Below are 24,755 nucleotides of genomic sequence, written 5' to 3' on the forward strand. Positions count from 1 at the left end.
GGGGCTTTTTGAAGGGGGGAGCAACTGATACTTGCACCAGAATCAGCCTGGGGCTGAGAGGAGCCAAAGGGAAGTTGGGGATACAATGGCTAGGAGTGAGGGCCAGGGCCATGGCCACGGCCATGGGAGCTGAGGGACAGGCAGCCAACCCATCCTGGCTCTCAGTTCAAAGTCAGCCCCATTGCCCTGTGGGGCTGAATCTTGCCCAGGTTCAAGACCTGGATGGAAGACAGGGGTGAGTCCAGCTCATGGAACTTGAAGTTTTATCTGAATCCGTTCTGCCTCCCCCACACCACAGGAGTAAAGTGTGGTTGTCTCCCTTTCCATCAGGGCCACCCAAAGCACGAGGGCTGATCTTAGTACCAAAGCCCTCGTCCCTGGCAAAGCCCTGAAATTGTTAGGCAGGAAGTTAGGTGTGAGCTTATGTGTGTGTGACAAAGGCCTCCGGAGAAGACTTCTACATCCAGCATATGCGTCTACATCTCAAAGTTATCCCGATAATGCTTCAGGGGCAGCCCAGTGTTTGCATCCTGCCCTGCCCCCTTCTACCTGATAACCTGCCCCTTCTGCCTGACAAATCTTCCACAATCTCCCAGATGCAGCCCAGTATCTGCATTTCAAACACCCTGCTCCGGATCCCCACTCTCTAGGGGGTCCTGCTCACCCTTCCTCTGAACCCAGGATGGCACCAGCTAGGCTTCCTCCTGTCTGATACCTTCAAGGAAAAACTCAGATAGGAGCTTCTTAGTATTTACAGCCATAAAATCCTTTGTTTCAGGAGGAAATGTGTGAAGACAGAGACCCATCTCCTTAACACCGCTCCCCACCCCCCCCTCCCCCGCCTCAACCGGACTGCGCGCTCAGCCCTCTGCCTCTCTGCTGAGCCACCTGCCTGGTCTGGCCAGGTGTAATCTCTCCTCTCAACATGTAACCTCGCTCCCCCCCACTCCCAGTCTCTCAGGCTCTGTCTGGAGGGGTGGCCATCCATCCTTACGGATGTCCCTTCCCTAATAAACCTTGCTATTTTACCTCCCACTACTCTCTGTCTCACGCCTGAATTCTTTTTTGCGCGAAGACAAGAACCCTGCAATTTCTCCGGTAACAAAATCAGCTGCCCCTCACCCCCACCCCACTGACACAGCCTCCCGCCGTTCCCTGGGAGCTCCTGCCAACTGCTGTTTGCTCAGCATCAGCTCCATAGGCAGGTGTTTGTTGGAGGTGTTTGTCCTCAGGTGACCCTCGTGGCCTCTCAGAATCTTGTGACAGGAAGATTTTCCAGAGGGATGTCATCCCGGCACCCAGGGACTTCCGGGGCCCCTCCCTGAGTCTAACATCAACCAAGCAGTCGTGGACAAACCTATCCCGACGACTCCTTGGCTGTGCTCTGCGGAAAACCAGAGGGAGGAAGCCATTTCTGCAGGCTTTTGCTACCAGTTGAGCAGGTCCACATGTGGAGTCTAGAAAAGCCTGCTGAGCCGCTTTCCCCCTCCCCTGGGACTGCCCAGCAGCACCCCCTGGGGGCCGCTCCTCCCCTCCCCACAGTGCTGGATCAGCCAGGTTTCCCCTGATGAGCTCACGGTGGGGTGGACTGGGAAGGCTGCAAGGGGAGCGGACAGTCCAAGACGGACCAGGCTCACGGTGGTGCACGCACAGGCAACAACTTGCATTTGGGGACTTGGAAGCCGCCTGTGGTTGTCACCAAGGTACATTCCTGTCCCTGCGCCTGGTCCCCGCGCGGAGCCCTGCGCCGAGACAGCAGAGCTCTGGGAGTGGATCCCACGCCAGCAGGGCTGACGGGTGGCAGGTATGTTTTTGTTGCTTCCTGTGCCCTAGTTTCTGTGTCTTCTCTTCACCGTCCTCAGGAGTGCCCACTGGTGTCCGATGGGCTTAGCTGGAGTCGTGCCAGAGGCAGGCATTTTTCTCCTGTTCCAGGAAGGGAGTTAAGAGGAAGAAAACCCTGCTCGCCCACAGCTAGCTCCCGCTTGTCACCCAGGATAAAGGTGAGGGTGAGGGTGAGGGTGACGCCTTCTTGGGCAGGGGCTGTGTAAGGACGGTGGATCACCTGTGGGCCGATCACCTGGATGGCCCATGAGGGTGGGGCCTGTGCTGATTTCATGGAATCTGCTGCCCCCAGCATGGTGCCTCGCACCAAGGCAGTGCTCAATAAACCTGATGATGATCGAATAACAGAAGAACCTCTGCATGAGGGAGGGCTCCAGGCAGGAGCAGCTCTGCGTGCAGGCCCTTCTATGTGGGCGCTGAGCCAGCGAGGCCTCTCTCAATTCCAGCTGAAGCCTCCACTCCAGCAGGGCCCTCACATCACCGGGTACTCCGGGTGGGGGGGCACCCTCCCTTCAACCCCGGTCTCCCGCTGCTCCCGCTCTGCTGGCTATGAGCTTCCGAGGGCTGGGGACAGCAAATCCGCCACAGGCGAAATAGAGGCCCTGCCTGATTGATTGCCTTGATTGATTCCCTCTTCTATTCAGCATTCATTCACTCAGCTCCTACCTGTGCCGGCCCGAGACAGGCTAGGGAACTATGGACCACAGAACTGGCAGCCGTGCTGGTCTGCCCAGTGGGATCTGGAAGTTGTGGCAGGGCCCCAGGTGCTGGCTTCGCTGGTGTGGACTCAAGGACGAAGTCTGTGGCAGGGCAGTCGGTACCCAGAGCTCTGTGCATGTGAGAGCAGGGTGAGTCCAGGAGGGCCCCAGTCTGGGCTGTCCCGGATGCAGCCAGCAGAGGCCCCCTGCCTGGTGAGGTCTGGCCACAGCCTTCAGTACGGAGGAGAGGAAGTCCCCTGGAAGCCCAACATCAGAGGCCCTTCCCTCTTGGGGTCTGGTCAAGGCTCAGTGTCCCCCTACGTGTCTGCTCCAATTCCTAAGCTTGCCGTGCCCTTGACATGTAGCTCTATACCAGCCACTCCCCCTTTACAGCTCCAGGCTCTGGTGATCTTTTAGTTCTGGCATCCAGGATTGTGTTTCTTTTCCTTTCTTTTTTTTTTTTTTTTAAGATTTATTTTATTTATTTGAAAGACAGAGTTACAGAGAGAGGTAGAGACAGAGAGAGAGGTCTTCCATCTGCTGGTTCACTCCCCAGATGGCTGCAACGGCCGTAGCTGCGTCAGTCTGAAGCCAGGAGCCAGGAGCTTCCTCCAGGTCTCCCAAGTGGGTGCAGGGGCCCAAGTACTTGGGCCATCTTCTGCTGCTTTCCCAGGCTACAGCAGAGAGCTGGATTGGAAGTGGAGCAGCCGGGACCAGAACCGGCGCCCATATGGGATGCCGGAGCTTCAGGCCAGGGCATTAACCCGCTGTGCCACAGTGCCGGCCCCCCAGCATTGTGTTTCTTAATGAGAGAGGGGGCAGGAGGGGAGAGAGAGAGAGAAAGAGAGAGAGAGAACACGTGCACAAGCGAGCACCAGTGTATCTCTGTCTGCTCAGAGCCCTTCCTGCTGTACCATATCATAGGTTGCCAGTCAATTGATCCTTCCTAGTCCTACCCATGTGGCCAAGAGGGGGAGTGTCACAGGCCCTTGTACTCACAGCTATGGCCAGGCAACAGAATGGGTCTAGTACTAAGAGGCAGAATGGATAATGAACGGCCCCAGCTAAGTACTTCCTCACTAGTGAGGTGTGTGCACAGGAACAAGGAACACAGGGCAGGATAGTATGGTGCAGCTGATAGAGGAGCAGGTGCTAGAACTATCCAGGCACTTGGAGAAGGGCTGCCCAGCCCCTGGACACCCACGCCTGTCACAGAGCACTGGCACACACTTGGTATCTTAGTCCACATCCTGCTGCTATAGCAAAACACCACAGAGAAATAATTTTAGGGAAAGAAGCATATTTTGGCTCACAGTTCTGTAGGTGTGGTAGTTCCACATGGTAGGACCAGCTTGGCTTCTGGTGAGGGCCCTGTGCTGCTTCAGGTAGTGGTGGAGAGTGGAAGGGCAAGTGAGTGGAAGGGAGAAAACACAAGAGGGAGGCCTGCTTCACCACAACCTGCCCTTGCAGTAGCTAATCCAGTCCCATGAGCGTGAGAGCTCACTCACCCCTGCCAGCCAGCATGCATCACTCATGCCCATCACCCAAACACCTCCCTACACTGCCACAGTTACAAGTTCCAACATGCAAACTTTGGGGGGACGCACTCAAGACACAGGACCTGACCACCACCCCCACCTGGTCCCCTGACATAGTCAGTGCTCACTGAGTGGGTACACAGATGTGGGGAGGTGGGTCTGATGATTAATTTTGCATCAGCCCAATTAGGTTAACAAGGGCCCAGACAGCTGATTAAACATTATTTCCAGGTGTGCCTCTGAGTGTTTCTGGAAGAGATTGGCATTTGAGTCAATATGCTATGTAAAGACCTCTGGCTGGATGAGCGGTCATCATCCAATCCACCGAGGGCCAGAATTGAACAAAACAGTGGAGGAACAGCAAACTCACTGTATTGCTTCCACTGGGACGTCTGTCTTCTCCTGCCCTTTGACACCGATGCTACTGGAACTGAGACCAGGACTTACTGGTTGTCTGATCTTTGAGTGGGGACCAGAATTATGCCACCAGCTTTCCTTGGTCTCCAATTTGCAAATGGCAGATCCTGGGACTTGTCAGCCTCCATAATTTCATAAGCCAATTCCTCATGATAAATCTCTATGCATCTATCAATCATCCACCCATCCATCCATTCTTTCATCCACCCTCGCTCATGTATTTATGTCCTATTGGTTCTGTTTTGCTGGAGAACTTTGATGACTATATTGTGAAAACTAGGTAGATGGGCCAGTGTGAAGATAGATACTTGGACGGTGCTATGAATTCACTAAGGGATTTACTTTTCCTTGAAGGCACATGGGAAGACCACATGTTCCAGGACTCCATTCTTCTGTGGGCTGTGTGTTTTGTCCTGACCCAGGAAATATCACTTTTCGTCCTAGCTTCTAGGATCTCCTATGAACTCTTTAGCTACTGTCTGGCTGCTGCACAGAACCCAGCTAAAGGTTGTGAGCAAAAAGAGGAACCCCAAGATGGCATGGGCCTCCAACCCCATGGGAGGGGGTAGGAAAGTATTGTTGTATTAATCCATCAAAATGTAGGACTGTTGTGGCTGTGAGTCCATTCTGACGGATACGGGAAATAGCAAAGAGACCCACGTGGTTGCAGAAAAAGCATCTGGTAAGACTGGCTTTCTGGAAAGAGAGAGGAAGCCCACGTGGCTTCTGAGTCCTCTGGGCCAGGCGGAGTTTGGAGAGCAGAATTGGAGAGTATGCGTGGGTGCAACTAGCTGTGAGGACAAGGGGTGCAAAAATGATCTGGAAAGGATCCGCCAGTGTGAAAGCAGAAATGAAAAAGATTTCAGATACTTGGGACCCTGAAGGGCTAGAAATGCCAATGTTCTGAAATTCCAAATAGGATAAAGTAGGAATTTTTTTTAAAGCTTTGAACAATAAATGTCAACACCAGTTATCAGTTGAACAAAGCATGCAGGGCAAAAACTTAAATTTGGCCTTCTTTGTTCGAGCTGGATCAAGGACTCAGGGTCTCAGGGTAGCTGCCTTGACATGGAGACAGCCAAGGAAGGGAGGCGAAAAAGCAACCTTTGAGAACCATGACCAGGAAAGAACTTTCCCTATGATTCATACTCAGAACTGAAAGCAAATAGATTAGCAACCCAGGAAGCACTGGAAGGGATTAAAGTTTGTAAAGCCAACACAGGTCTGAGCAGGGCAGCAGCTTTGTCTGCTCAAGACAGAGAGACTGTGAGAGTGCTAGTGGCAGGGATGGGGGAAGCGAGCCTGGACCATGCATTCCCCAGCGCCGGATGCCCTGGGATCCTCTCCTAGCTGCTGGCTGCCACTGTGTTTGCAGGGAGTTCCGGGGGTGGGGGGGACATGCTGACCTCCCGCCAGCTTTGACTCACAAAATCTTGGGGCTTGGATGATGAAGGGACATTCCAAACTGAAAAATCTCAAAAGGAGAACATCAGAGACTTCCCATACTGAACAAGACAGAGTAATGGACCATGCTTAGTTTCATCCCAAAAAACTAAAAATTTTCCAGTGGTTCTTAAGACACTGGGCATTAGGCAATAAAGAGCTGTGATCTCTCCAAGATGGGGAACAAATATGGTAGTCCCTGTTCATGCCAGCTGGGAACCTAGGGAGAGCTTCCAAGTCTCCCCAAGTGGAGAAGATGGACCAAGGAGGCCAAGGTGTTTGAGACCACCAGGGGAAAGCAGGAGTTTCCTAGAGAGAGAAAGAGAAATCTGCAGAAGCTTCCCTGAGTACTGACCGGAGCATGCATATGAGAAAATGTCACAGGGAAGGGAGAGCATCGCCCAAAAACGATCAGAGAAGATCCCTGTGGCCCACACAAGGAAAGAGGAGACAGTTGTCACCATCCAGAATGGAATTTCATAACTGATGGGGCCTCAGGAAGAATACACTGAAGAGTTTGTTTCCATCATGGGAAAAAAATTAGCCTTGGCTAATCGATATTCTGATCCTATATAACAAAGCTCAAAAGAAAGTCTTGAAGGAATCAAATGAGTTCTAAATAAACCTAGCTATGTCCCATAACAGAGGTCAAGAATATTCATGGGGGCAGGAACTGTCTAGTACCCAACAAGATGAGATTTGAATATCTGGCATACACTCCAAGATTTCCATGTCTGAAAAGAAGCGGACAGATATGATCCATAACGAAGAGAAAAATCAGCCAATAGAAACTGATCCAGAAATGGCACAAATACAGACTCAGCAGGCTGGGACCTGACCTTGACACAGTTAGTAAAACTGTAATCTGCATGTTCAGGGAGACAGATGGGTCACCATGTGAAACCGAGACAGAAAAATTTAGAAGGCCCACACTGAGCTAAGAAGCATGACAACTGCAAAAAGCAGATTAGATTTTGCGGGAGACAAGGTAAGTGAACTTGAAGACAGAGCAGAAAAAACTTATCCAAAATGAGATGCAAAGAAAAAAAAAATACTCCAAAAAATAATAAGGCATCAGAGAACTGTGGGATGTCCTAATATACAGGTATCTGTAGTCCCTGAAGAGGAAAGAAAGGACAGAACAAAGAAGAATCCTTTTAGGAACTAATGGCTACATGTTTTCTAAATTAGCTAAAACTGTAAACCAGATATTGAAGAAACTTTATGAATCCCATGTGCAAGAACCATGAAGAAAGCGACCACAAAGTACTTTATAGTTAAATGACTCAAAATAAAACAGGAAGAGAAAACCTTGAAAGTAGTCATAGGGGAAAAAGACCATAGATTTCTGGTTCTAATAAATGCAAACCAGAAATAGTCTGAAGCATCTTTAAAGTACTGAGAGCTAAGAACTGTCACTTCAAGGTTTTTACTTAGTGAAAATATCTTTCAAAAATGGGGAAATAGGGGCCGGCATTGTGGCATAGCGGGTAAGGCTGCTGCCTGAGACACTGGCATCCCATATGGGCCCCAGTTCTGATCCAGCTCTCTGCTATGGCCTGGGAAAGCAGAAGAACATGGCCCAAGTCCTTGGGCCCCTGCACCCACGTGGGAGACCCGGAAGAAGCTCCTGGCTTCTGGCTTCAGCCTGGTCCAGCCTTGGTTGTTATAGTCATTTGGAGAATGAACCAGCCAATGGAAGATCCCTCTCTCTATCTCTCTCCCTCCCTCTCTCTCTCTAACTCTAACTCTCTCTCTAACTTTATTTTCAAATAAATAAAACAAATCTTTTTAAAAATGGTGCAGTAAATACTTTTTCAGAGATCTGGGCCCTGGTTAACCCTGCCCCATTAACCTTCAGGTCTGTGGCTGCTCCACTCCTGTTGCTTCTCCCTAAGGAAGCTCCGTAGGAGCTATGCCATGAAGGCTAAGCTGTAGGCAAGGTAAAGGGAGGACCAGCGCTTCAGGAAGTGGTGCAGCACAAGCAGAGATCCAGGGCCCAAACAGAAGCTTGTTCAGAGAGAACTGGGATGCCAGTTAGGAGAGCGAGGCTAGACTGCAGGATCCGGGCGCGTGGAAGTGAACAGGAGTAACCCTGGTACAACTGGCACTGTCTCGTGAGCTATGCTAGAGGACACACACATTTCGTCTCTTCTCTGAAGTCGGTGTTCTGATCTCAACATTGAAGGTAGGTAGACTGGCAAAGAGGAGTGAATTAAGGTGGGGGAGGGGCAGGTGCTGTGGCATAGCGGGTCAAGCTGCCACCTGCAGTGCTGGTGTCCCATTCTAGTCCCGGCTGCTCCACTTCCAATTCAGGTCTCTGATGTGTCCTGGGAAAGCAGTGGAAGATGGCCCAAGTGTCTGGGCCCTTGCACCTGCCTGGGAGACCTGGAAGAAGCCCCTGGCTCCTGGCTTCGGATGGTGCAGCTCTGGCCGTTGTGGCCATTTGGGGAGTGAACCAGCAGATGGAAGATCTCTCACTCTCCTTTGCTTCTATCTCTCTGTAAAATTTTCCTTTCAAATAAATAAATACATCTCTCTCTCTTTTTTTAAAAAAAAGGTGCCTACAGGGTCTCAGCTGGAAGTCACGCCCAGGCGCAGATGGCTCCAAGCTGGCTTCGTGGATGGCTCAGGGAGGCAGGAGCTCCTCCCCAGTGGCTTGGCAGTGGCTTGGGTGAGTGTACTGTTTCAAGAGGCTGCATGCTTGGGTAATGCTGTTTATAAGGACTTGATAAGCCCAGGAAGTGGTCCTCCAGGGCGTTGGTCTCAGACACTCAAGTAGTAGGGGCTGAGAGCCTCAAAGCCACACTGCTTCTCTCTGTAACCAATTATCACCACCTCTGAGCAAAGGTGCCCTCTGCTCCTGGGGACTCCTGAGACTGGGGGCCAGCTTTCTGCCCTGGTTGAGTCCCAGGCCTCACTGACCAGGGCCATGGCCCTGGGGCCACCTCTTCAGTTTCGATTTGTAAAAGGGAGGTTAAAGCTCCTGGTTCTGGGTGAGCAGGTGCAGCAAGGTCTTCACCAGGCTGTATAGGCCCTGGGTGGAGCCACAGAGTGGGTGGGGCGTGGCTGTACCTCCAAGGGAATGGTTGTGCTGCACTTGGGACTCCCAGATGCAATGGGAGGAGTCTGAAGAGAAGAAACCTTTCACCTGAGGGAGTGGTGTGTGTGTGTGTGTGTGTGTGTGTACACCCAGATTCCTTCTGTGTCATCTTCCAGCTGAACTCGCACTCTGCATGTCTAAGTTTGCAACCTGAGTTCATTCTGTTCTGAGGGCAATGGTCATGCTGCTTACCTAAAGGGGTGCTGGGGACAAGATGAGCAAGTGGAGGTTAGGGCTTGGCCCGGAGCTGGGACCCCAGGGCTCCCCAGCATGGTGCTGTGAGGTCAGGGCTGAGTTCCTGGTGCACAGTGCAAGGCTCTTGCCAGCCTCAGGCGTGGTAAGCAAGGCTAATGTTGAGGACTACAGAGAGAGAGGACAAGTTCCTTTGTGTTTTTTTGCTAAAGCAAGCTTGCAGGAGAACAGCCAGTTGCCAAGGGTCAGATGTAGATGACCCTGGAAACGCGCCGGGTGTCTTGAAGGGAGCCCTGACGTTGATACTATCCACTGAGGGCTACTCTGTTTCTGATCTTGCTTCTTGCTAATGTGCCTGGGAGGCAGTGGATGTTGGAAAGTACTTGGCTTCCTGTTACCCATGTGGGAAACCCAGATGGCGTTGCTGGCCCTAGCCATTGCAGGAGTTTGAAAAGTGACCCAGCAGGCTGGCGCCGTGGCTCACTTAGTTAATCCTCCACCTGCGGCGCCAGCATCCCATATGGGCGCCGGTTCTAGTCCCAGTTGCTCCTCTTCCAGTCCAGCTCCCTGCTGTGGCACGGGAGGGCAGTGGAGGATGGCCTGAGTGCTTGGGCCCCTGCACCCATGTGGGAGACCAGGAAGAAGCACCTGGCTCCTGGCTTCAGATTGGCGCAGTGCCAGCCATGGCGGCCATTTGGGGAGTGAACCAATGGAAAGAAGACCTTTCTCTGTCTCTCTGTCTCTCTCACTGTCTATAACTCTACCTGTCAAAAAAAAAAAAAAAAAAAAAGTGAACCAGCATATGGAGGATCCCTCTCTCTCTCTCTCTCTCTCTCTCTCTCTGCCTTTCAAATAAATAAAGCTTAAAAAAACCTTCAAAATGCTAAATACCCTGTGTGAACATTATACGATGTCTATGTAGGGTCTTTGTCCTAGTGGGTTATTCTGGTGTCTTCATTGAGTAGCAACTGACTGTATATGTTTAGGTCTATTTCATTGATCATATGTCTCACCACACTTTCTTGATTACTGTAGGTTCACAGTACATTCAGAAATCATACACAGTATAAATTCTCCAAATATGTTTTTTCAAAATGATTTTGTAATTATAGGTCCCTAATGTTTCCATATAAATTTCAATGTTGGTTTGCTTGTTTCTGTAAGAAAACCCTGCCGACATTTTGATTGGGGTTGCATAGATCAGATTGGGGAAGAACTTACATAGTAACAGTATAAGGTCTTGCAATCCATGAGCATGCTGTAGCTCTTAATTTTTATAGGTTCTCTTAATAACGCTTTGCATTTTGTGGTGACTAACGCTTGTACATACTGTTAAATTTATCTCTAAGTATTTCATATATCTTGTTATTACTTACTTGGTAATACTTGGTTTTAAAATTTTTCATTTTAATTATCTGTTGCTGGTGAACAGAACAAAATTAGAACTCATATGTTGACTTTGTATCCTACAATCTTTCTGAATTTTCTTGTTGATTCTAGTAACTGCTTTTATATTACTTAGGATTTTCAAGGGATACAAGCATGTTGCTTACAACTGAAGACAGTTTTACTTTTCCTTTCTGATCTTTACTGTTTTACTACTTTTCTTGCCTTATTTCCCAACTCTTATCACAGGTATGAGTCGAATAGAAGTGATGAGAAGTACAAGTTGGGGTCCTTCTTGGTTTCTTTCTCAACACCCCACACTACGTCATGGCTAGATTATATTGCGTCTCCCTTTGAAATACAGCTAGGGTCAGATGACTTCCTATGGACTCCACATGGCAAGCTGATTAGCTGTAAGGACTCCAGACAGAACGCTGGGTGCAGATAATTTTTTAAAGATTTATTTTTGGACTGCAGCTTCCAGAGAGGAGCTGGGGAGGACGGTGGCCCCGAGGCTCCTCGCTCCGCGGGCCAGGCGAGTGCCCAGGCGGCAGCGGCGGGACGGCCTGGGGTTCGGCCTCCCTCCGGCTCCCTGGACGCGGGCAGAGGCCTGCGTGGGAGCCGCAGCTGCAGCAGAGGCTCCAGGGCCTCCCTGCCCCTCCTCCCGAGCCCGGGCGGCTGGAGGGGGCCGCTGCCCGAGAATGAGCATTCCCCTCACCATGGTGTGGAGACTGTTCCATCACCAGGAGCACGCAGTTAGGATTGTTGGGCTGCATAATGCAGGGAAAAACTACTGTCCTTTACCAGTTTTCTATGAATGAAGTTGTACCTACCTCCCCTACATAGGAAGTAACGCCGAAGAGATAGTGATTAATAATGCACGTTTCCTAATGTGGGCTATTGGAGGCCACGAATCTCCTAGTTCCTCCCGGGGCACTTCCTAGACTAGCCCCGAGGGTGTGATAGCTGTTGTGGACAGCAGAGAGAGGAATTCTGTAACTAGAGAAGGACGCTCTAAAACGTTAGCACGGGAGGCCCTGAGGAAAGCTGGATCGCTGGTGTTTGCTAGTAAACAAGCTGTTACAGAAGGCGCTCAGGTTTTGAAGCTGACGTCTGTCAAAGATCGCCAGAGGCACAGCCAGGCCTGCCGTGCTCCCACTGGAGAGGGACCGCGGCAAGGACCTGCATGGATGATGTCTCTGCTGACCTCTGACCTCTTCTCACAGACTGTGTGACCAGTGTGCTGGACTTCACCTGAAAGCTGCGAAATGTAATGCTTCACATGTATTTATAATTAACTGACCTAACCGTTTTCTATAAGAAGAAAAAGTCAGACCACTTGTTTGAAAACAAAGATGAAGTCTCCTCTTCCAATTTACTTTCTCATTATTCCTTCCAAAGTAGGCTATGGAAGCTGTGAGGGACATTCTCTCATAATGAGTGCTCTCCGGACACTGTGTAGCCTGTGGTAAGTACACAGGGAGAGGAATGCGTTGTGAACTTCTAAGAGCTTTGTATCAGCATGGCCTCTCTTGTTGAATGTTGTTATTTTCTTGTTCATTAAGTCAAACTACAAATCATGACACTAGGTTTCCAATATTTTTAAATGTAACGCTACTCATGAAAAGTATTTTGTGTGTATTGTGTATATACCTCCAGTCAAGTCAATGGCTTTGGTTTATGTGCTAAAGAAGAGCAAGTAACACAAAAATTAATAATGTCCTTGGTTATAACCACAGTGAGATGAGCACAGGCACTGGTGGGAAGTGCCGTTTGGTACGTTTCCTCTTTGTTCTCTGTGTTGTACTAACCAGCCCCAAATCATGGAGCTGCTCTTAAAAAAAAAAATAAAGGAAAAGGAAAGTCAAAAGCTTGATAACTGTGGACCTCTTTTTTTTCTTTCTTTCTTTTTTTTGTTTTGCCCAATCCCACATATGAAAACATAGAATCCAACTAAGTGGAACATGTTATCCAATTCTTGGTTTAGGATTACTAATGGACAGAACTGTATAATGAGCAGCTACCAGATTATTCTTTTTGTTGGTCATTATGCCATCTAAAGTGCTAACCAAGTTATTCATGAATCAGTCAATTATAAATTGTGATAAAAAAAAGCTAGCAAGTTTTTCCTTTTTAGTGTTAATTGAGTACTGATAGGAAACATGCCTACCCAGAGAAGTAATGCTCTATAAATATTATTAAATAATTCAGCTATAGTCTTTTTAAGTATTAAATTATATTTGAAGCAGTTAAATCAACTTGAGAGCTAAGAGTAAGGCATATTCAAACAACAGCATCAATTAACTTGCAAATTTCTCATTATTTTAGGAATTGGAATAATTTTAGTTTTTTTGTTTTTGTAAGTTTTCTTGTATCTTCCACATAAATGCATTATTTGACAATTATAAAATGTAAATGGTTTTGGAATGCTTTCAAGAATTTGGTTTAAAAATCGATTGACATGATGTGTTATTTGTACTAGCAAATAACTTGACCCAAAATACCTTCTGTGTTTGCTTAGAATATTTTGTTTGATATCTGAAAGTTGAGGTTTTTCTGTCTGAACTGTAAGCAAACATCCCAAATGTGTTGAAGCATATTCTCAGATACTCTATTTATATCTTTCATGTTCTGAATAGCTGAAGATTAATCTGAACTGCCAGTTTTTAGATTTAGAATCTTCAAGGAAAAAATAACTACTTTTAGACCAATGTTTTAAATTTCATAAAGGTTTTGGTGAGGGATAATACTACATACTTTCTTTTTAAAGATTTATTTTTTGTTTATTTGAAAGACAGAGTTACAGAGAGAGGTAGAGACCGAGAGAGAGGTCTTCCTTCCGCTGGTTCACTCCCCAGATGGCTGCAACGGCCGGAGCTGCACCAATCCGAAGCCAGGAGCCAGGAGCTTCTTCATGGTCTCCCACATGGGTGCAGGGGCCCGAGGACTTGGGCCATCTTCCACTGCTATCCCAGGCCACAGCAGAGAGCTGGATTGGAAGAGGAGCAGCCGGGACTAGAACCAGTGCCCATATGGGATGCCAGAGCTTCAGGCCAGGGCATTAACCCACTGCGCCACAGTGCCGGCCCCAATACTACATACTTTATGCATTGAGAAAACTTTGAAAGTTATTTTCTACTAAATATAAAATACTCATTTTTGAATTCCAACTCAGTCATGAAAGGTCAGTATTTAACATCAGATGTTTTGTGTTTTATATTATGTTCAAAATACAATTACAACATTTAGTATTTGTCAACATACTTTTACAAAAGTACATCCTGAATTACTAAGCTTTGTTCATGTGTTCTCATATTTTCTCAAATAATTATAATGAGTTACTTGTAAATTAAAAATTCCCTTGTTACCCCTCCCCCCCAAAAAAAGATTTATTTTTGGCTGTTCTCTCATGCATGGGGAGGCAGCCTGTTGGGGATTCACCCCCCGACAAAAATCTTCTCCCTTACTCTGGTGTTTGGTGAGTTTTGTGGTGACCCTTCCCTGGTGCTGAGACCTGAGCCCAGGCTCTCCCAGTGGCTTGCTCTCCCCTCGGGTATGTGAGCTGCTCGGGGATCCTGGACCCCTGCCAACCACAGAATTCACCTCCTTCTTTACCACAAAACACTTGGTGACTCCCATCCATGCACCGTCCCTTCAAAAATCCCGAGATGGGAAACTGGCTCAAATCTGAAGCACTCTCCAGGATGTACAGTTTGACCTTTAGACTTTATAAAGGGGATGGCTGACATTTTTATGCAATCATAACACAGCCAAAATGAGAGTGTGAATTATGGTTTCACAGCTAGATTTACTTTGCCATAGGCACAGTAAATAGGCAAAGCTTAAAGTGAGGACATAGCTTTCCTCATGGTCATTGTCTACCTCAAAACAAACCACTATCAGAACATGCTTGTGGCTGCAGACTTCTAATTTAGACCACCAAAGATTAGAGATGGACTTGAGCACCCCTTGACTTCCATCCTCTTTACCAGAAACCAGGAGGAAGAGGAGGGTAGGCAGCAGAAGCAAGGTAAAGATAGGTGGCAGGCCAATTAACGGCAGCTCTACACAGTGATCTGCCATCAGGGAGACCCAGCAGACCAGTCCACCAAAAACAGCATTGGTTTTTTATGTAGAGAGCCAGGGCTTCAGCAGAAGCCAGCTTATGAAGAGCCCTGGCAGCTCTGCCAGCCAACAGTGCAATCACTGGAAATGGACCTGCCCTGGAGTCGAAGGATTCCCAGGTCAGAGCCACAGATCTTATTGGCTCCAAGCTGAAAAGTCCTTCACTCAGCCCAGCTTCCAAAGTGACCACCGCTGCTGAGGGGATGGCCAAGTAGGGTCAGCAACATTGCAGGCAGAACTGTAAATTTCCTGTTAGAGATGCCACCTGCCGTCACCGGGCCAGCTCTCCACCTAGGCCAGCTAGGTTATGGAAGTCAACTGGAGGTTCACACCTGCTTTATGATGTACCCCATGTGAAGAGATAGATAGGTCTGGACCTCATAACTGGCAAGGACTTAAAGCCCACCTGGTTATTATCAAGCCCCTTCTGTCAGTTTCTATTTGCCTTTCAATGGGAAAACTTGCTTGTGGTTTAGACAGCACTTCTCTTAGGTCCTCTAATAATGATTCTGTCCTTTGTTCTAGACCCTGTCTAGCCCACTTGGAGCTTCATTTCTTTGTAATCATAGCCTCTACTCTAACATCAGTGGCTCTACTCCTGACCTCTGTGTATTGATGGTCTTCTCCCCTACTTAATGTTCAGCATTTCTCTATAGACAAACTCCTATACCCACAAGAGGTGAGTGGCCTTTCTCCCAGTCTTGGCTGAGATCAGCTTAACAGCCTCTCTCTCCTCAGTAGTGATCTCAGGAACAGCTTTGGGCCACAACATTATCTCAACTCCAAAACAACTCCAACAGCTACAAGAAGAGGTCGCCTTGTCCATTAAGACCTCAGCCAATGCCATCCGAGGAAGTGATAATGGAATGAACCAAAGCCTTCACCAACCAGGCAGTCAACCAAATGATACTACAGGGATATACTCGGCTCCCCACCCAGGAGGTCATGACCTGAGACATTGTCCATGCCACCAGAGAGTGACATGTCATCCCATGCCAGCAGGAAGTAGTTCTAGAAGACAGATCATCCCTCTGCCTCTCTTGGATTTTTGGGGCTGATTAATCCCATACAATACTTGCTTTATAAAAAAAGGGGGGGGAGGGGAATGTTAGTAAAGTGGTACAGTCTTATCTAGGGAGCCATCTTAGGTTCTGGCCCTGTCACAGTTTTTTTTTAGCTTTTGTTTAATAAATATAAATTTTGAAAGTACAACTTTTGGATTATAGCAGTGCCGCCCTCCCATAACCACCCTCCCACCCACAAACCATCCCATCTCCTACTCCCTCTCCCATCCCATTCTTCATTAAGATTCATTTTTAATTATCTTTATATACAAAAGATCAACTCAGTATATACTAAGTAAAGATTTCAACAGACTGCACCCACACAGACACACAAAGTATAAAGTACTGTTCGAGTACTAGCTTTACCGTTAGTTCTCATAGTACAACACATTAAGGACAGAGATCCTACATGGGGAGTAAGTGCACAGTGACTCCCATTGTTGATCTAACAATTGACACTCTAATTTATGACGTCAGTAATCACCTGAGGCTCTTGTCATGAGCTACCAAGGCTATGGAAACCTCTTGAGTTCACAAACTCCACCTGTCACTATTATGTACAACAAGCTTCCATCCTAAGCCCAGCCTAGCTTACTAGAAGTCAGGTGACCAAATGGCCCAATCAAAAGCATCAGCTCCACCCCCACCCTAACGGGATTTGCCACTCTCACTTCCTTACCTCTGCAAAGCTATATAAGACCTGTTCTCCCAGAACAGGCTGCTGTTCTCTCGTGCACAGGGAGGCAGCCTGTCAGGTTTCCCCACCCAACAATAAATATTTTCCTTTTAAAAAAAAGATTTAATTTTTATTTATATGAAAGGCAGAGTTACAGAGAGGCAGAGGGAGAGGCAGAGAGAGAAGTCTTCCATCCACTGGTTCGCTCCCCAATTGGATGCAATGGCCAGAGCTGTGCCAATCTGAAGCCAGGAGCCAGGAACTTCTGGGTCTTCCATGCATGTGCAGGGGCCCACGGACCTGGGCCGTCTTCTACTGCTTTCCCAGGCCATAGAAGAGAGCTGGATCGGAAGCGGAGCAGCCAGGACTTGATCTGGCACCCATATGGGCACTGCAGGCAGTGGCTTTACCTGCTACACCACAGCGCTGGCCCCTATTTTTTAAAAATTTATTTTGTTTATCTGAAAGGCCGAGTGACAGGAGAGGGGAGTAGGGAGAGATCTTTCACCTGCTGGACACCGGAGCTCCATCTGGGTCTCCCATGTGGGTGGCAGAGGCCAAAGTACTTGGGCCATCTTCTGCTGCTTTCCCAGACCTGTTACCAGGAAGATGGATCAGAAGTGGAGCAACTGGGACTTGAACCAGTGCTTTAATATACGATGCCAGTGTCCTGGGTGGGAGCTTAACCCGCTGCACCATAACCCTGGCCTCTGGGTTCAGATATCCTCAACTATCCTTGGGTGCTTACTTAATCTCTTTGCCTGATTTGTAAAAAGAGAATAATTATAATTATAGCTACTTTATAGATTTTTGGAGTGAGCATTAAGTCTTGGCTCATGCAAAGTGCACAGTAAATGTATCAAGTGGCCCCTTAGGGGTCTCATCTCCTGGCCTTCACTCCTTCTGTCTGTTCTTGATGCAGTCACCAGACACATGGCTTAGAACCGAAGTCAGGACATGACATTTCACCCCGGGGTAATAGCCAAAACCTTCCAACACACCGCCTGCTTGTTCAGACTGAGGGGTTTCACGGCACTTCCCTCTGCAGGGGGTAGGCTCCAGGGAGAGCAGCAGCTCAGCCAGAAGCCTGTGTGGGTGTTTGGGAGCAGATACGGGTAGTTGTCCTCCTTCAGTGCAGGGTCACCCTGTCCTCTCCTACTGCCTGGGCTCCTGTCCTCTAGGAAATGTATTCTTACCAAGTGCAAACTCCGGTTTCTTCCTTGAGGTCACAGAGCCTTCCCTTTGCACCCAGGCCAGTCTCAGAGGGAGTCCTGGACAACCTGTTCCTGCTGGCTGGGAACTTGGAAGGCTGGGGAGACCAGCATTAGGCCTGCCTGTCCAGCAGCCAAGTGGGCTCATTTCTTCCCTTCCTTCCTTCTTTCCTTCCTAACTGTTTTTCTTTCTTTTTAAAATATTTTATTTATTTATTTCAAAGTCAGAGTTACAGAGAGAGAGGGAGAGACAGAGAGGGGTCTTCCATTTTGTGGGTTCACTTTCCAAATGACTGCCAGACCAAAGCCTGGAGCCAGGAGCTTCATCTGGGTCTCCCATGTGGGTTGGCAGGGGCCCAAGCACCTGGGCCATCTTCTGCTGCTTTTTCCAGGCCATTAGCAGGGAGCTGGATCTGAAGTGGAGCAGCAGGGACTCAAACCAGTGCCTATATGAGATGCTGGTGCCTGTGGCTTTACCTACTATGCCACAAAGCTGGTTCCTTGGCTGATTTCTTGTTGGGTTTCCTGTCCAGCTGTCGCCTCCTTGGCTCACCTGTGCCATTTGGTGGACAGGATCCAGCCTGCGGTTTGAAGGTTCTCATCCATGTTTGGGGCCTCAGAGTCTGCAATGGCAGGGCATGGTGCTGAGGCATGAATAAGACACAGCCCTGCTTTCACGGCACTCACCATCTCGCGGGGACACAGCCTTGCAAACGGCCAGCATGCGGCAAACACCGGAGCGGCAGGCACTTGGGGGAGGGTATTTGCCTGACCCTGGAGTTGGGGCAGGAAACTGGGAAAGGTCTTAGCCCAATTTCTCAAGAGAATACATATTGCACCAGACTTTACTGATTTCTTCAGAGGTGGCGGTGGGGAATGCAGAGGCTTTCCATCCTGACGGTACTGATAAGCTGAGCACAGTCACTCACTTCTCCCCACACGTACGCCACTGTTAGCTGGCTGTCTCATCTCACGTGACTCAGCATCCTTGGCTGGAAGCCTGGCCCAGAGCACCGGTTCTCACATCCCCAGCACACGTGGAAGGAAGGGCGGTAAGCATCCACTGCACACCCTGTACTGTGCTCTGCTGGGGTCCTTGCATGGGCGACCCTGGCTTCAGTGTTGCTGTGAGGCTGCTATTCTTTGTGTTACTGCATCAACGCCCCCAAGAAGAAAGGTCCAAGGCTGGGCACCCGGGGGCTCAGCCTCTGGTGGTGGTGTTCTTGCTGGCAGTCCTGAGCTGGCAGAGGGTCACACGACCTGAGGGAGTGTGTGTGTGTTTTCATCTGAGTCTCTCCTTGTAAACCCTCCATGATTCCATCAAGGGCCCTGCCCTAACACTCCAATCCAATCTAGATTGCCATGACTGGGTACAGTTTCCATCCTTAAGCACCTTTAAGGAACCAAATCTTTAACTTGTGGGCATTTGGGAGACAATTAACATCTCTAGAGTGCTATTGTCCCCACTTTAGAGATGAGGAAACTGAGGCTCGGAGGGGTCCAGTTTTGTCCCAGGCCATCCAGCTAGGAAGAAGCCCAGCCCAGATTTGCAGACACAAATCTTTCTGTGTTCAGGGCAGGGGCACTTCCCACACAGCTGCAGGATCTCCCTGCAAGTCCTCGGACACTCCCAAGGCTGGGGAAGGTGACAGCTGTGGCATCACCCTCAGGGGCTGTGGCTCAGTGGGTTCCGTGCAGACTTCACCTCGCTCAGGCAAACCCCACCTTGCCCAGGCAGACCCTGTATTCTACCATAAGTGATATCCGATCGAGCAGTCTCATGGCAAACAAACTCTGAGAATGAGCTGTGCCGCCCTCACTGCTGGCCTGGGAGCCCCCAAGCTCTGTTGGCTGGTCAGGTGGGAGACAGTGAACACCGAGACCTGCGCCCCAGATAGCTCCTCACTGCGGCAGGGGCTAAGGCTAATGACAACCTTGCCTTTTAGCAAGCCCTCCCTGGTGCCGGGCAAAGTCAAGGTCTTGTCCTGGAATTCCCATCTGAAATCAAGGAGGCAGCCAGAATTACCATCTTCATTTTATAGAAGCAAAGGAGGCTCAGAGGGCCAGCGCCGCGGCTCAATAGGCTAATCCTCCACCTAGCAGCGCCGGCACACCGGGTTCTAGTCCCGTAGGGGCGCCGGATTCTGTCCCGGTTGCCCCTCTTCCAGGCCAGCTCTCTGCTGTGGCCTGGGAAGGCAGTGGAGGATGGCCCAAGTGCTTGGGCCCTGCACCCCATGGGACACCAGGAGAAGCACCTGGCTCCTGCCTTTGGATAGGCACGGTGCGCTGGCCGCGGCAGCCATTGGAGGGTGAACCAACAGCAAAGGAAGACCTTTCTCTTTGTCTCTCTCTCTCTCTCACTGTCCACTCTGTCTGTCAAAAAAAAAAAAAAATGGCCCAAAAGCCAGTGATCGTGCCTGGGCAGTCTACCCCGCCACGATCCTGCAGCACTCCCACTGCAAAAAAAAAAAAAAAAAAAAAAAAAAAAAAAAAAGGCTGACTCAACCTTGCTTTCCCACCAGTGGCCATTCCGCTGAGTGCCTGAGTCTTACCTTGGGGACAAGGACCCTTAGCACACCTCTGTGATGTGCGGCCAATGAAGTTTAAGGCAGGTGTTCTCCTAGCCGCCCTGTCACACGTTTTCCCATCTCAGGTCAGGAGAAAGTGGCGGTGCTTAGTGCTGGCCCAGGATTCCCTGTCCTGACTGCCAGTCAGGAAACAAGTCCCCCCAGAGGGTCTGCTGCCCTTGGACTGGGGTGGGCCTTGAATAGCATTTTTAAGAATCTCCCCAACTCCAGCTGAGCCCGAGGTGCCAGGGTCTCTAGGCAGGAGCAAATTCCTGCTGCCCCCAGGAATTTGCTCACTGACCCCCTCCCAAGCAAGATCTGAATTGGAGTCCCCCAGAGCAGGTGCAGTGTCTGAGCCCAGCGGCCCCTTCTGGGCGCTCTTCCAACACCATCTCTGGTCTGCTAGGCTGCTGGGAGAGGCAGGGGCGGCCTCGCTCTTCACACGTCATGATGGACGCTGAGCTCGTTCCGGGGGAAGCCTCTCACTCCAGGACCGGCGTTCTGGGCTTGGCCGCGGGCCATCTTAGTCTACAGCTATGGAGCCAGAGGAGCAGGCGCTTGCTTCCTGCAGGGCTCCGAGGCCACGAGCGGCATCTACTTTGGTCTTTCTCCATTGACTCAGCTTCTGTCACGCGTGCTTCTGGGCAAAGGCAGGCGACACGCCCCCTGGGGGTGGCAGGCAGCTGAGCATGCGTCTGGGAGAGCGTCTACCGTTCTGTTCTCAGGAAGGTTTGCTAACTCTGGAACCCAGATAGGCCGCCCCCTACGAGCTTTGCATGACTGGGGGCCGGTGCTCAGCCTGAGCTCCCCATCCCGCCCTCGCGGACCCTGAGCCCTGATGGGGTCGCCCAGCCTGTGCTCTCACGGGGGTCTTTAAGCTGTGACCTCATCTCTGTAGGAAAGTTCCAGCTGTACGCCGCGTCTCATGCCCTCAGACCCCAGACTCATAGTCACCGACTGCCAGCTGTCCCGCCTCCTCTGCGGATTCCGGAACGCCCACCCTTGCCCTGCGCATGGGCAGTGTGCGCGCTGCCCACCTGCCGCCTCCCAGAATCGCCCTCCCACTGCGTCGAGTGCATGCGTACTGTGCCGTCTTTGGGGGTGTGTGTGTCCGTCCTTTAGGTTGTACCATGTTCCGCTACCCCCCCATCCCCAGTGCCGACCTGTGACCCTGCCCTCCCGTTGCACACACGCCTTCCCACTCGCTTTCTGTGCAGGACAGGGAGGCCCTGGGACTGAGCCCTGGGGAGCACACAGGAAGCCAGCCACCTTCCCGGATGCGGGGGCGGGGGCGAGGCCAGGCGCCAGGGGCCCCAGAGGAGGGGCGGTGAGGGGGCAGCGTTCACAGGGAGGTGGGGGTCAGAGGTCACGGCCTTTCTGTGGTCTTTACAACAGGGCCAGGAATCTGTTCCCTTCTCTCAGGGCTGCAGGCCTGAGACGGGAGTGGGAGAGGAGAGGTGGACAGGACAGGAGCAAAGGGGGCCCAAGGGGCCCAGGACAGATTCACCCACCACACAGGCTGAGAGCAGAGCGAGGGGGCCTGAGGGCGGCTGGAGAGCGCACGCCCACCCACCCCTGCCCAGTGAGTTCCAGTCCCTCTCAGACCTGACTGCTCTCACGTCCAACAAGCCGACGATTTTCACCTCCTCGTTATACTAATAACTTCCAGAAAGTAAATTAAAAGCAGACCCATCTACTTAGGTGTGGGTATGGGACAAAATGTTTCCAAATGCTGCTAAGGAATGGAATGGCCACCACGTTTAGAATGCCAGGTTTGCTTCAATAGGATTAACTCGATGGGATTGACTTCTTCTCAGGCTCATGTTTAATTCTAACTATTATTTAATTCTGGCAAATACGTATTTCCTATGTATTTGGATCTCATTAGGTGCGTTATTTAAGAAGCCTAGGAATAGTACCAATTGAGCTTAAAAATACTTCTCTACTATGGAAATTTTCAAACAATCACAAAAGTCAAGAAAATAGTAAGACAAGTCTCTCACGGGCCCATGGCCAGCTTTAATAATTACTAACATGTGATCAGTCTTGTTTCATCTCCAGCTCCCACCCCCACTTCTTCCCTCCCCTCTGGGGCACTGGATTATTTCAAAGCAAATTCCGGATTTATCCCATTTCATCTGCGAATGCTTCAGTACCTCTGAGAAGTAGGGGCTCTTTTTCTTGAAATACACAACCGCATTCTGTTACAGCACCCCAAGGTTAACAGTCATTCCTTAACACCATCAATTTCTCATCAGGTTCGAATTCCCCAGTTGTCTCACTGACTGCTTGTTACAGACGGTTTGTTTAGATCGGGATCCAAACAAAGGTCACTCACTGAGGATCGAGAGGAAGCTCCTGGCTCCTGGTTTCAGATGGGCGCAGCTCTGGGCGCTGTGGCCGTTTGGGGAGTGAACCGGTGGATGGAAGACCTTTCTCTGTCTCTTTCTCTCACTATCTGTAGCTCTACCTCTCAAATAAATGAATAAAATCTTTTAAAAACATTACTAATATTGTCACTTTCACAATTCTCTACAGAGAGTTAAGCCCACCCACTTTGTATCCACTTAGGTTCACTTCTTCCATTTTTGTTTTATTTTTTTAGGGATGTTTAACTTAATTTAATTTTGTTTAATTATTCTGTAAAGCATTTATATAATTCTAAAGTCATTTCCTTTGTTTTCCCTCCCTGTATAGGAAACCATTTTCATTTATGTTGCTGCTGTTGTTACTTTTGTTTTAAAATGTAGGCAAACAGGGGCAGGCATTTGGCCTAGCAGTTAGAGGCCCCTGTGCCCTGTTGGAGTGCCTCTGTTCAATTCCCAGCTCCAGCCCCTGACGCCAGCTACACAGCCTCAGGGAGGCAGCAAGTAGTCGGGTCTCTGCAACCCTGTGGGAAGCCTGGACTGTGTTCCTGGCTCTTGGCTCCGGCCAAGGCCCAGGGTCAGGCCTGGCCATTGCAGGCATTTGGGAAGTAGACCAGCAGATTAGAGCGCCTTCTCTCTGAACATGTCTCTCCCTGCCAAATAAATGAATTATTTAAAACTGTAAAAATATATAGGCAAATCTGAATATTTGTATTCCCCTGCTTCTTGCATTACTAGTAGCATGATACACACATGATTCCATGCCTTGCTTTTTCCAGTTAGTTATACATGCCCTGCAGGTCATACTGAGAACCAACACAGTCAGCCCTCCACACCCACAGGGTTCCTACCTGCAGATTCAACCGACCATGAACTGAAAATACATGGAAGAATTGTGTGTTTTTCTCCTGGTAATCATTCTTGAAGAATGCACCGTAGCAATGACTTAGCATTCATATTGCAGTAGGTGTGGTAAGTCATCCGGAGATGACTGGGGGTGAGGGGGAGGATGTACGTGGATTCCATGCAAACAGCAGCCTGTTTTATATAAAAGACTTGAGGGATCGCAGATCCTGGTAGCTCCAGGGAGTCCAGGAACCCATCCTCAACAGATCCCGAGGGACGGCTGAGCAGAGCTCTTCCCTGCTGCTGTTCACAGCTACATAGTACTCCGCTGTTCCACTGTGGCTTGGGTAGCCAGTCCCCTACTGTTTGGAGTGTGTATTTCCAGCTTTTTCCTTTTTTAAAAAGGTTTATTTATTTATTTGAAAGGCATAGTTACAGAGAGGCAGAGAGAGAGAGAAATCTTCCATCTGCTGGTTTACTCCCCAGATGGCCGCAATGGCCGGAGCTGTGCTGATTCGAAGCCAGGAGCCAGGAGCTTCTTCCTGGTCTCCCATAATAGGTGCAGGGGCCCAGGGACTTGGGCCATCTTCCACTGCTTTCTCACGCCATAGTAGAGAGCTGGATCAGAAGAGGAGCAGCCGGGACTAGAACCAGCGCCCATACGAGACGCCGCACTGCAGGCAGTGGGTTAACCCGCAATGCCTCAGTGGCAGCCTGCAGCCTTTTCCTCGATACACAGCTTCTCAGTGAACAGCCTTAGCTGTCCTTCTACCTTCTTTGCTAGTGAGCTCGACGAGAGCCCTGGAAGTGGGAGCTGCTGGGTAAAGGGTAAATGCTGACCTGATTTTATGAACTATGGCCAATTCTCCTCCTGGGGGCTCACACCAGGTTCATTTCCATCACAGGACATAATTCCAAGAGCGATGTGATAGTTTTATTTAGTAATTACAATTTTTGTTTGACAGGCAGAGTGGACAGTGAGAGAGAGACAGAGAGAAAGGTCTTCCTTTTGCCGTTGGTTCACCCTCCAATGGCCGCCACGGCTGGTGTGCTGCGGCCAGCGCACTGCGCTGATCCGAAGCCAGGAGCCAGGTGCTTCTCCTGGTGTCCCATGGGGTGCAGGGCCCAAGCACTTGGGCCATCCCCACTGCCCTCCTGGGCCACAGCAGAGAGCTGGCCTGGAAGAGGGGCAACCGGGATTAGAACCCGGCGCCCTGACCAGGACTAGAACCCGGTGTGCTGGCACCGCAAGACGGAGGATTAGCCTAGTGAGCCGCGGCG

General features: G+C 49.8%; 1 long non-coding RNA gene and 1 pseudogene across 1 annotated transcript; both read left to right on the top strand.

The window, feature by feature from the left end:
* The first annotated feature begins 901 nt into the window (after positions 1-901).
* On the top strand, positions 902-9,691 carry LOC138843106 (uncharacterized). The gene is made up of 3 exons (XR_011388395.1): positions 902-1,703; positions 1,863-2,000; positions 8,499-9,691. It is a non-coding gene; the product is annotated as an uncharacterized lncRNA (long non-coding RNA).
* A 1,457-nt stretch (positions 9,692-11,148) lies between these two features.
* Positions 11,149-15,323, top strand: LOC138849506 (ADP-ribosylation factor-like protein 5A pseudogene; annotated as a pseudogene).
* Positions 15,324-24,755: the final 9,432 nt, after the last annotated feature.

The sequence above is a fragment of the Oryctolagus cuniculus genome, chromosome 4 (genome assembly GCF_964237555.1).
Source record: "Oryctolagus cuniculus chromosome 4, mOryCun1.1, whole genome shotgun sequence".
NCBI classification, from domain to species: domain Eukaryota; kingdom Metazoa; phylum Chordata; class Mammalia; order Lagomorpha; family Leporidae; genus Oryctolagus; species Oryctolagus cuniculus.